This window comes from Trichechus manatus, unplaced genomic scaffold, assembly GCF_000243295.1.
Source record: "Trichechus manatus latirostris isolate Lorelei unplaced genomic scaffold, TriManLat1.0 scaffold00024, whole genome shotgun sequence".
Taxonomy (NCBI): domain Eukaryota; kingdom Metazoa; phylum Chordata; class Mammalia; order Sirenia; family Trichechidae; genus Trichechus; species Trichechus manatus.
Genome location: NW_004443960.1, coordinates 3790976 through 3802432, shown reverse-complemented (window position 1 = coordinate 3802432; position 11457 = coordinate 3790976). Strand labels below are relative to the sequence as shown.

Here is an 11457-nt window from a genome sequence, read left to right as displayed (position 1 = left end):
TTTCTACATGTACAATTCGTGACATCGATTACGTTCTTCCAGTTGTCCTGCTATTCTCACTATCCTTTTCCAAATTATTCCATCACAATTGGCTTGGTCTGTTTATGTTAATGTTTGCATTTTCAGCTTTCATTTATTTAGCAGTGTTTTATTACTCACAGTGTTTGTCTTACCACTTAGACCTCAGCATTTTAGAACTTGAACATCTCAGGCCAGCAGATGATTTGAAAGTGAGACACCCCCGGAGGAGTGTTTATGCCCTCCTTCCACCAGCCCCTCAGACTTGTATTTGCCCCTTGTCTTAAGCTCCTTACTGTTATGCTTGATGTTCTTACGGACTACTGCTTATTTTGTTTTACTCTTCTTATTTTTATATAGTACAAAAATCTTTGAGGTGTGGGAAGTGATGTGTAAATAAGCAGGCCAAGAATAAGGAATCTAAATAATCTGCTACAATTCTAACTCCTCCTTTTTTTCTAAACACTCCTCATATTTGACTAAAATCTTCCTGATTGAGGGGAACATCTATTTTGGAATTATGTGGAGAAAGAAACATTGATTTTTACAAGTCTAAATCTAAGCCAGATTGTGTTTCATGGTGCTCACACATCGCATAATGATGTAGTTAAAAGCCCCAGGAAAGGGAAGCCCTAGGAAAAGGACTCCTCAGAAGAAGGAAGAGTTGAAGTCAGACACGCGGTGGTGGAGCTGGAGCACACGCACAGATTGTTGGCCTGAAATTTCAGCCTGTATGCTGAACTGGTCATTACTCTCTCTCGCTGCTGATCAGAGTTCCCTGGGCTATTTATTTATTTGTTATCGGGCAAGAGCGCTTTATCCTTCCCTGGAATTTTCTTTACTATATTAATTTTTCTAGTTGATGAGGAATTTATGGATGTAGTGGAAAAATACTTTCACTGATCATTGCCTTGACCCAGGAAGTGTTAGATGCTATATTGACCAGACCTGCCCTGCAGTTCGCTTGATTCTGCTGTCAGGTGTCTTTCTCTGGAGGGAGGTGGTGCTTGCTCTCAAATCAGAAGGTCATGGTGGACTGGGAGTGTGGCTGGAACCCCTGGTGACATTTTGGCATCTTTGTGACCCGAGTGTTGTGGGCTCTGGCCTCAGGTGTCCTGGGACAGATCCCAGAGCATGGGACTTGCCTGCACAGCATTAAACTGTGTGGGGCCGAGGGAGGATGGCAGCAGTGGTGTAACCTGGACTTTGTACAGGGTATTCTTTGTGTTTCGACAATAGAAACAGGTGTAATCATTAAGTATGTTTGGAAATTGCCAAGTCATTGAATCTTTGGAAATGCCCATTTTTGTCAGTTGATGGGTAATTTTATTTTCAATTTATAGGTCAAGTGTCTCACTGCCAGAAAAATTGCTAGGGTGGATTTGTTGATTTCTTTTTTACCTCAAATAGCGTACATTTGGTAAATTAAATACTTCTTTGAACTTGTGTACGTTATATATTTATAAGTGAAAAGTTTTGGTCCTGGACGGGAGATATGGAAAGATAGAAGACTTAGATAACCAGTAATATATATATTTTTAATCTGATATGCTCTTCTTTAACTGTTCCCCCAAGACCATAATTTTTGCTTTATTCAGCTCTATTTTGAAACCTTGCATGGACGGGGCTCAGTAACAGAGTACATCTATAAAATTTCCTACTCTTTTGAAACTGCACAGTTCGACTCTTCCGAAGTTGTACGAAGCTGAATAAATTGACATGATAGCACACTAGTTAATAGAGGGGCCTTTTTATTCCGGTGCTTAAGCTTATATAGGTAAGATTTATTTCTGTCTTTGGCTGGTGGCAGCTATTTTCTCTATACAATGTTTTACCTCCTATCGCCTTTGCTGATAGTGGGGTCAAAAGGTACCCAGTAGAGAACTCTGGGGAAGTCAACATCAGTAGAGTAAGCACAGGATGCTGGAACCAGCCCAGCAGGACAGAAGGAAGCTGTTGTGGTTTGCCATCGAGTCGATTCTGACTCATAGCAACCTCACATGACAGAGTAGAACTGCCCCATAGGGTTTTCTAGGCTGTAGTCTTTACGGGAGCAGATCTCCAGGTCTTTCTTCTGAGGAATGCCTGGTGGGCTTGAACCACCAACCTTTCACTTAGCAGCCAAGTGCTCAACTGTTGTGCCACGAGGGCTCCTGAAAGGAAGCTAATTTACCTGGAAAGGCTTTGTGGGGGCATGGAAGTTCATTATCTCTGCACATTCACTCACTCACTGGAACATACTGTATCCCTACGGTGCACAACAGTTCCTGACCTCAGCGAGCTGAGTTGTAAGTGGTGTCAGAGGACATGTTAGAGGGCCAGGGAGCGCTTTTGAGGGGTGCAGACGCTTGGGGTGGGTCTTGAGATCAAGCAGCAGTTCTCCAGGTAGATTTAAAAAAGAGCATCTGATGCAGAGGGAATAGCATGTGCAAAGGCTTGGAATTGGGTTTCTTGGTGAGGCTGGGAAGTTTGTAAATCGTTTATTAGGACATGGAGAGATGGGCAAGGAAGGCTGCTGGTAACATGGGAAGGAATTTGGATTTGACCTGTAGGCAGGGGGAGCCATTGAAGATCTCTAAGCAGGAGAGTTAGGAGATATGATTTGCAGTTTTAGAAAGCTCACTCTTTCAGTTCTAGGGAGCTGGATTGAAGGGTATGGGACCCGGGATTAATTAATTAGCTGATCAGGTAAATTCCTGGCAGGGTGATGAGGGCCTGGAATGAGGTAACAGCAGTGGTGATGAGATGATGGGACAGGTATGAGCAGTATTCAAAAGATAAACTTGGTGGGACTTAGAGCCAGATTTCAACAAAGGACTGGGGCTTGGCTGTTTGGATGGGAGATGGCATTTTACGTTTCTGGAATTGACCTGGAGACAGTTTGGAATCAGATTTGGAGTCAGGAATGGGCAGGCCTTTGAAGTTTCCAGGGTATGAATGAAGGATGCAGGACTGAGGCGCAGCGGGTGAAATCGGCCAGGACCCCCTGGCTCACTCCTTCCTTCCTTCCTTCTTTTCTGCCTCCCACACATTATTTATTTTGTGCTAGGCATAGTTCTAGGTACTTGGGGTAGCAGTAAGTGAAACAGAGCAAACTTCCCGCCTTCATGGCACTTACATTCCCATAGGGAAGTCAGATGACAAGCAAATAAGTAAAACAAAGTTTGTTAGTGTTAAGTTCTAAGAGGAAATCATAAAGCAGGAAAGGGAACGTGGTATATGGTGTGTGTGTATGAATTTTTAGAAAGTGTGGCCACTCACTGAGAGAGAAAGTTGAAGGATTTTAAGCATAAGGCTAGGATTTTGGAAATGATTTTTTTAAAAAAAAAAAGCGACATTTTCTTAAAGCGAAATGGTCTGATTCAAGTGATGGGAAGAAGGGCCCTTCCGTAGCATTTAGGGTGAACCTTCGACAAGATGGACTGACCCAGTGGCTGCAACAATGGGCTCAAGCATGACAACGATGGTGGGGATGGTGCAGGACAGGGCAGTGTTTGGTTCTTCTGTACGCAGGGTCGCCATGGGTCGGGACCGACTGACGGCACCTAACAAAGCCACAGCAACAACATGAGGCCTAAGCGAGCCGTGGCTGTTCTGGTCTACCTTGGGCCATGGGCAAAAAAGGGTGAGGAGTATTAGGTAGAACTGTAGGGTTTTCCTGTCTAGATACAGGGTCGGAACCAAGCAAGTGAAACTGTCAGAAAATATCTGCAGACATCTTGCTTTCTCTACTCTTCAGTGTTAGGAAGATAAAACACAGCAACACCAGCCGTTACGTGTTTGTGGAAAGGACCGTCCAGGAGCTGTCGCACTGTCAGATGCAGGACTAAAGAAAGACTTTCTTCCAGCCACGCTTCCGGCTTGTGGAGCAACTGGGGGAAGGATCCCCTGGTGTGTGTTTGGACAGATCCTCAGCCATTGGCCATTTCAGCAACTGAGACCTTCACTTTTTGCTAATGGTCTTGTGTGTCCTTGAGTCAGTTCCAACTCAGCAACCCTATAGGACAGAGCAGAACTGCCCCATAGGGTTTCCTAGCTGTAATCTTTAAGGGAACAGATCACCAGGTCTTTTCTCCTGCAAAGTGGCTGGTGGATTCAAATTGCTAACCTTTCAGTTAGCTGAGCTCTTAACCATTGCACCACCAGGGCTCCTTTTTATGCTAATAGGTGGCATTTAAGAAGAATTCCTGTCTAGCCCCTTCGGGGGGCCGCTCTTCAAACAAATGCAGGGCTGCGTCACCGTTACTTCTTTAGCCTTCATCAACAGCTGCCCAGAACGTGAAGTCTGGGCTCCTGGTTCCTCTCAGGTGTGGGCCTGTCAGCTGACAGTTAAGGCCAGGTGCCAAATGCCAGGTTTGGATGCATTTTGCTTGCTTAGGTGCTACCTTTGCTTTGAGCATTATTGGATTGCTTGTCCCCACCTAAGCACGTAACTCTTGTCCCTGTGGTGCTAACCTGTTAGCTGACAGCTTAGTCTCTCCTCATAAGTTCCAGGCTTACCTGCACGCTTGAGCCAGGTCTCTCAGACACATGGAAACACGCCTCTCAGGGAGCAAGTGGCAGAGATAAGAGGAAGCAGAAAATTTGACTTGACAGCTGGGATAGGAGAAGACAAACAGCTGTGATCAGGCAAACCCCAATGACAATTTATTTAGATCTTTTCAGACTAAATTATATGGCTTCCAGCAAGGAGCACACAGCTGCTAATTCTGAAGATGAGCTTTTGAGTAGAATTAGCCTTTGGCAAAGAAAGTTAAGCATAAGGTTTGCTGAATCACTGGTGGGATGAAGAAAGGAGGAAGGCACTCTTTTTCAGACAGAATTACTACGAAAGGGAAAAATTGAAAAGGAGCAGAGAGAATCAATAAAGACATTCCATGATTTTCTTTTACCAGCCAGCCTGGTTCAAGTAATAATTGTGTTTCTACTTACTGGTCAGTGTTGCCTAGGTACATTGCTGTGGAATCATAGTCTTGAAAAGAAAAATACAAAGAACTTTAAATTGTGTGTGTGTGTGTGTGTGTGTGTGTGTGTGTGTGCGCGCGTGCGTGCGCGCGTGCTTATGTGTGTACCCATGTGTAAACTCACCTCTTTCTGTGGGTTGGTGATTTCCGTATTGGTATTTCTATTGAGGTTTCAGTATTGTGAGAGTATAATCATTAAGCATTAGAACTCTGCAGGTCTGCTCTCCTGTTGGGGTCAGGAAGTTGCTGACTGAGTGGCTGGTCGTCCATTTGGCTCTGGCATCACTTGTGCTTTGCATATGAGACACTTAAAGGCCTTTTTTTCCCCCAACAGGAACTGGCATCCTTGCAGGGAATTTTTGTTGTTGTTTATTGTTGTAGTTTAAGTGAAAGTTTACATTTCAAGTTAGTCTCTTACACAAAAATTTATACACACATTGTTATGTGACCCTAATTGCTCTCCCTACACTGTGACAGCACACTCCTCCCTTCTACCCCTGACTTCCCAAGTCCATTCAACCAGCTCCTGACCCTCTCTGCCTTCCCACCTCATCTCCAGACAGAAGCTGCTGTTAGTCTCATGTACCTTCCTGAGCTAAGAAGCACACTGCTCATGAGTATCGCTTTATGTCCCACAGTCCAGTCCAATCTTTGTCTGAAGCGTTGGCCTCAGAAATTGTTTCAGTTCTGGGCTGACAGCAAGTCCGGGAGACATGCTTTCCGGGGTTCCTCCAGTCTCAGTCAGACCATTTAAGTCTGGTCTTTTTACTAGAATTTAAGTTTTGCACACCACTTTTCTCCTGCTCCATCAGGGACTCTCTGTTGTGTTCCATGTCAGGGTGGTCATTGGTGGTAGCCAGGCACCATCTAGTTCTTCTGGTCTCAGGCTGATGAAGTCTCTGGTTTATGTGGCCCTTTCTGTCTCTTGGGCTAATACTTTCCTTGTGTCTTTGGTGTTCTTCATTCTCCTTTACTCCAGGTGGTTGGAACCAATTGATACATCTTAGATGGCTGCTTGCAAGCTTTTAAGACCCCCGAGGCCACTCACCAAAGTAGGATGCAGAACATTTTCTTAATAAACTTTGTTATGGAGGGAATTTTTATAAGGAGGTGAGAGTTTTTGAAACAGGAAGGGGATGACACGCGAGGCGTAGACCGGCAGGCTCAGATGTTAATACAGAACACAAATGAAGGGACGAGGCTGTATCTGAGGGAGCGTTGACCTCATCAGCTGGCCAGGGCCACCACAGACAGAGAGATGGGCCAAGGGTGGGTAGTCTTCCCCCCGGGAAGAATGGAAAAGACAATGGCATTCTTGTCACTCTTTTTGCTGTACCTGGTACACTGTGCCAGCCAGACCAATCTGTAGCTAAACTTGAGTTAACTTCGGTAGAGGAAACTTACTTCATAAAACTAGCTTACTGTTGTAAATTAAGTTTTTGTGGTGTTTCTCCCAGCATTTGCTAGTACTGTACTTGTAAAGGAGCCCTGGTGGTGCAGTGAGTAAGAGGTCGGATGCTAAATGGTCAGCAGTTCGAATCCACCAGCTGCTGTTTGGAAACCATATGGGGTAGTTGTACTCTGCCCTATAGGATCGCTGTGAGTCAGAATCGAGTCGACAGCAGTGGGTTTGGTTTTTTGGTCACCAAAGATAAATCTTAAGTGAAACTGACGTTTTCCCCTCTGCAAGTGTGGTGCAGAATACGCTGACTGCTGGCTGGTACAGCTTGGAGCCACTGCCTTGACTCGTGTTTAGGTGCCACCAGTTTTACCACCATTGCTTTTGCATCATCAGTGCAAATGGCAATACAGCGGAAACAGCAAATAAGGTCTTAGTATGGGAGCCCTGGTGGCACGATGGGCTAGCCGAAAGGTTGGCAGTTCTAACCTACACAGCAGCTCCAGGGAGAGCGACCTGGTGATCTGCCCCTGTAAAGATTACAGCCTAGCGAACCCTATGGGGCAGCTCTCCTCTGTCACATGGGGTCTCTGTGATTCGGAATTGATTTGACAGCACCTACCAACAACAATAACATTACTGTGAAAACAGTTTTGACCTCGCAGATCCCTGCAAGAGTCTCAGGACCCCTATGGGTCTGTGGACACACTTTTGACAACTGCTCGCCTAAGATGTAATATAGGAAGACCGAGAGTGATTATTCCACCTGGGTGAGTCACAGTTTGTGCCACAGAAAGCTGTTTCTTTTTCCCTGCACTCTGTTTGGTGCACATCTTCTGTAATGTAGTGCTGAAACTCAGAACACACCAGGGACTGTGATTGTGTCAGCGTCTCGGATTAAGAAGGGCAAGTGGCCAGAACACAAAGGCACCGATAACTTGCCCTGGCTGAACTGTCGCCGCCGAGTTCGGCAGCTCCTTTATTGAATACCCCGGGGAGTGGGGGCAGTATTGCTCTGGGGCTGCTTCAGGTCCCCACAGCTTAGAGGTGCTTAAGATAATGTGGCCCTTGGTAGTTGAGGAATTATGGGGAAATTTTCAGCTTTGCGACTCTGGAGATATTGGCCGAGTTTGAACTAAAGCGGTTATTCAGCTCTGTGTTTTCTACTGTCAGAGCATTTATCTACGTAATGAATATCACATGAGCTCCTACCATTTGCAAGGCCTGGACTAGGGTCTGGAGATACAGCTGTGGCTCCTGTCCCCTTGGAGCATACAGCCTAGAAGGGGAAGCAGACATTAATCAAGTAATCACCTCCATTTTATAGATGAGGGAACAGAAGCGCTGACTGAGAGGTTAATAATGTGCTAAGGTCACACAGCTAGAAAGAGCTACTAAGTGGTAGAGCCAGTATTTAAACCCACTGGCTCTGCTAAGGAGCCCTGGTGGTACAGTGGTTAAGAACTCAGCTGCTAAGCAAAAGGTCAGCAGTTCAAATCGACCAGCCACTCCTTGGAAACCCTATGGGGCAGTTCTACTCTGTCCTACAGGGTCACTATGAGTTGGAATCGACTCAACAGCAGCGGGTCGGGCTCTGATAAAAAACGCTAATATTCACCTCACAGAATTGTTTTAAGGATTTGATAATAGACTATGTGCTGAGTACTTAGAGCAGTACTTAGCACTTAACTCAGTAGAGAATAGATTTACTAGCTAGTGTTATTGGATCTGGGAACCATTTTCTTAGCAGCAGCAACAGCAGAAACAACAACCATCCCTTTGTATAGGTCTTGCCAGTTCACAGCTGGACTCCCGCACCTTGTTCTGTCTGCCCAGGAGAAGTCTTAGGATGAGGGAACTGTGCATATTTACAAGTTTCTATTGTATTTGCTTGATTCTTTCCCTGCGTATACCAGTTTTCAGATGAACTTGATTTCCTAACATCCTCGAAGGCGACCGATGTCTTTTTTTCAAGTATTAAGAAAAATTCTTGGGTTTTAGCTTATTTGATGTATTTTAGCCCATTACAAATTTGAGCATTTTTTTTGATGGTCAAATTGTCCCATCATGGACCTGTGGGAGCCCTTTCAAGGTGCCTCCTGAGTCTTTTCAGACAACCCAGTAGCCTCTGATAGCTTCCTTACCCGCTTGGCACCATTTTGAAAGAGTAGAGAAATTATAGGTATCAAAATCTCATTCATTCTGGTTGTCTGATGTGGTTATTCAGAGAGACTGAGCTAAAGTTTACCCTCTCCCTTTTGTGAAAAGAAGATTATTAGCATGTACATGTTTATATCAAGAACGTTTAATAATGCACCACAGAAGATTTCGTGCACCTTCAAGCTCTTTGGAAGCTTTAATTTGCATTCATACAATTGACAATTCCAGAGTCACGCAGCATTTCTTTCTAAGACATCTTCCTGGTGATGCCTGTTGAGGACAAGTGCCTGTGAGTGTTGGCAGACTGTGATAAAGAACAATAAAAGGAAAGAAAGCCTAAGCCAAAATGTAGGTTACCTGTTTGCAGACTGTGGGGAGTACCCCTAGCCCAGCAAGCCCCATACTGAGGGCTGCTGTGGAAGGTTCTGGAAGTCCCGACTCCAGAAGTTTCCTTCCACAGACCTTGCTGTGAATAGTGCCTCTTGGAACGTGGCACTGCGATGACCCTGCCCCTCTCTTTTCCACCTCGTGTTATGTGTACCATGTCTCCACCCCACTAGAACATTAGCATCTCGAGAGCAAAGATTTTCATATGTTTTATTTACTGCTGTATTCCTTGTGGAGCCCTGGTGTCACAGTGGTTGAGAGCTCAGCTGCTGACCAAAAGGTCGGCAGTTTGAATCTACCAGGCCCTCCTTGGAAACCCTATGGGGCAGTTCTGCTCTGTCCTGCAAGGTCACTATGAGTCAGAATTGACTTGATGGCAAGGGGTTTGGTTTTTGGTTGGTATTCCTTGTTGTTACTGGTTGCTGTTGAGTTGGCCCCGACTCATAGTGACCTTATGTGTAACAGAACAAAACGTTGCCTGGTCCTGCAAGATCTACATGATTGTTGGTATGTTTGAGCCTGTTGTTTCCTCTGTTGTATCATAGTGCCAGGAATATAGTCTGGCATATACAGTGAAATCTGTGAGAGCAGGCACTTGTCAAGACTGCCTTGTTTTTCTGGGTCTCACAGGTTTTCCTCCCTTGATTGGGTGCAGTCTTACTTTTCTGTTGCTCATTTTAGTGGAAAATATTTGCGTTTTCCTTCTCTGACAGGTTTCTGCCTCACATAGATTCCGGCTTTCGCAGGTTTTAGGTAGTAGATGCTCAGTAATATTTGTTGAATGAGTGAATATTATAACACTCACGCTTCACGTGTGGGCGCTCGGTTATGTGGGAAACCACACCCCAAACATCTCCACAGAATAAACCAGAAGGTAGAAGAAAGGCAGCAGCTGGTTTGCTACAAACAGTTGAGTGGTTGATTAAAGACAGGTCATGAGCAGGGCTTTGAGAGGCCCTGGAGCAGGAGAGGGCTGGGAGAGCTGGCTGCGGGGAAGGATGCAGATGATGGAACCCCCAGGTGCGTGTGTAAGGCCCAGAAAATGTGCACCAGAATGGCTTAGTTTAGGCAATTATTTTTAACCTTTTTAAAAAGGAGATTTCAAGAAGCGTATTCATCTTTAATAACACTGTAGCTCCTTCTAATTCTTATTTGGTGATCATCTGTGCTCATGAAAACTCAGCATACCCTTTTTTGGCAAAGCTCCTGAAGAGTCTTTCTGCATAATTTCCAGGATTTTCATGTAATGCTATTAAAGTCTGTTCTTCTTTGTTCCTTCCAAAGAAAAAAAAAGTACTGAAAGCCGCTTTTAAATCATTCATGTTTATGTTGAAGTTGTTTGGGAAATATTATTATTTTCTTCTTTTATTTTGCAATCTAAGTTTGGAGAGGGTAAGAAAACCCACATGCTCGTGATTTGTTTTCTTGCATGTGGATATAAGAATACAATCTACTATGTCATTTTAAGTAAAAGGGTCTATTTCACATTGATTCAGTTAGTTTCACCCGATTAGGCGTTACTGTTTAAAGTCAGTGGATTATACTGCGTTACTGTTTAAAGTCAGTGGATTATACTGCATTCCGTAACTTCATAAGTGAGTTCTTTTCCCCATGAGAAAATGTTACTACTTCTTATGATTGTTAAGGTTAATTTTTGTTTTGTGAATGAGCTGTTTAAGAAATGGGGAGTTTTATAAAAGGAAAGTACTTTTATAGAATTTGAATTTGGAGGCGGGGCCAAGACGGCAGAGTAGTCAGATGCTTCCAGTGGACACTCTTACAACACAGACCCAAAAAAACAAGTGATTTGATTATATTTGGCAATCTGGGAGCCCTGAACATCAAAGGCAGAGTTGAGGAACCGGACTGAGTGGCAGGGGAAGGGAGAGACGGTTTGGAAGCATCGAGGAGTTGCCAGACCTGAGCCGGCAAGAGCCTGAGCCCTTCAGGCCTGAGCAGCTTATGGGTGAGCGGTGAGGCAGGCAAGCAGCAGTGCTCGAGAGACGCGTTTTCCGCACTGGGAAAGACCCAGCGCCAGAGAGTCTACACGCCCACTCAGAATCAATGAGAACCTCATTGGAGAAAGATAAGTACTTGCGTCTGGCCTACTGTGCGGATCAAGAACACCCCCCCTTAGGGAAAACCTCTCTCCCGTTTACCTCACTGCTCCCTTATCTGCACTGGGTACCGACCAGCTTCAGCAAATGCCGAGTCCCCTGGGCTGGAAGTAGGATCCGTCACACTCCCAGAGCCATTCTCCCGGCCTCGGAGAGTGAACAAATTGACAAATGGGAAAAACTAAACTGCCAGCTCCCCTAAGCCAGGAACCCAGGGTGGGCACAGCTCCTTTGCCTAGGCACAGGCATAAGGGATCCACGTACTTTGAGTGCCTTTCCCCCTGCATAGACTTGTGTGGGCCCATCTCAACAGCGTAGGCCTTCATTACCGCAGTACAACAGGGTATATACCAGAACTCTAACTTCAACTATTTCAGCTGTGAAGTGGCAGGTTCTTGACATTTGACACTGC

The 11457-nt window shown here is 45.1% G+C and overlaps 1 protein-coding gene across 1 annotated transcript in view; it reads left to right on the top strand.

The window, feature by feature from the left end:
- Positions 1-11457, top strand: part of ADCY9 (adenylate cyclase 9) — a 127978-nt gene that overhangs the window by 2857 nt on the left and 113664 nt on the right. The gene's annotated exons all lie outside the window — the stretch shown is intronic.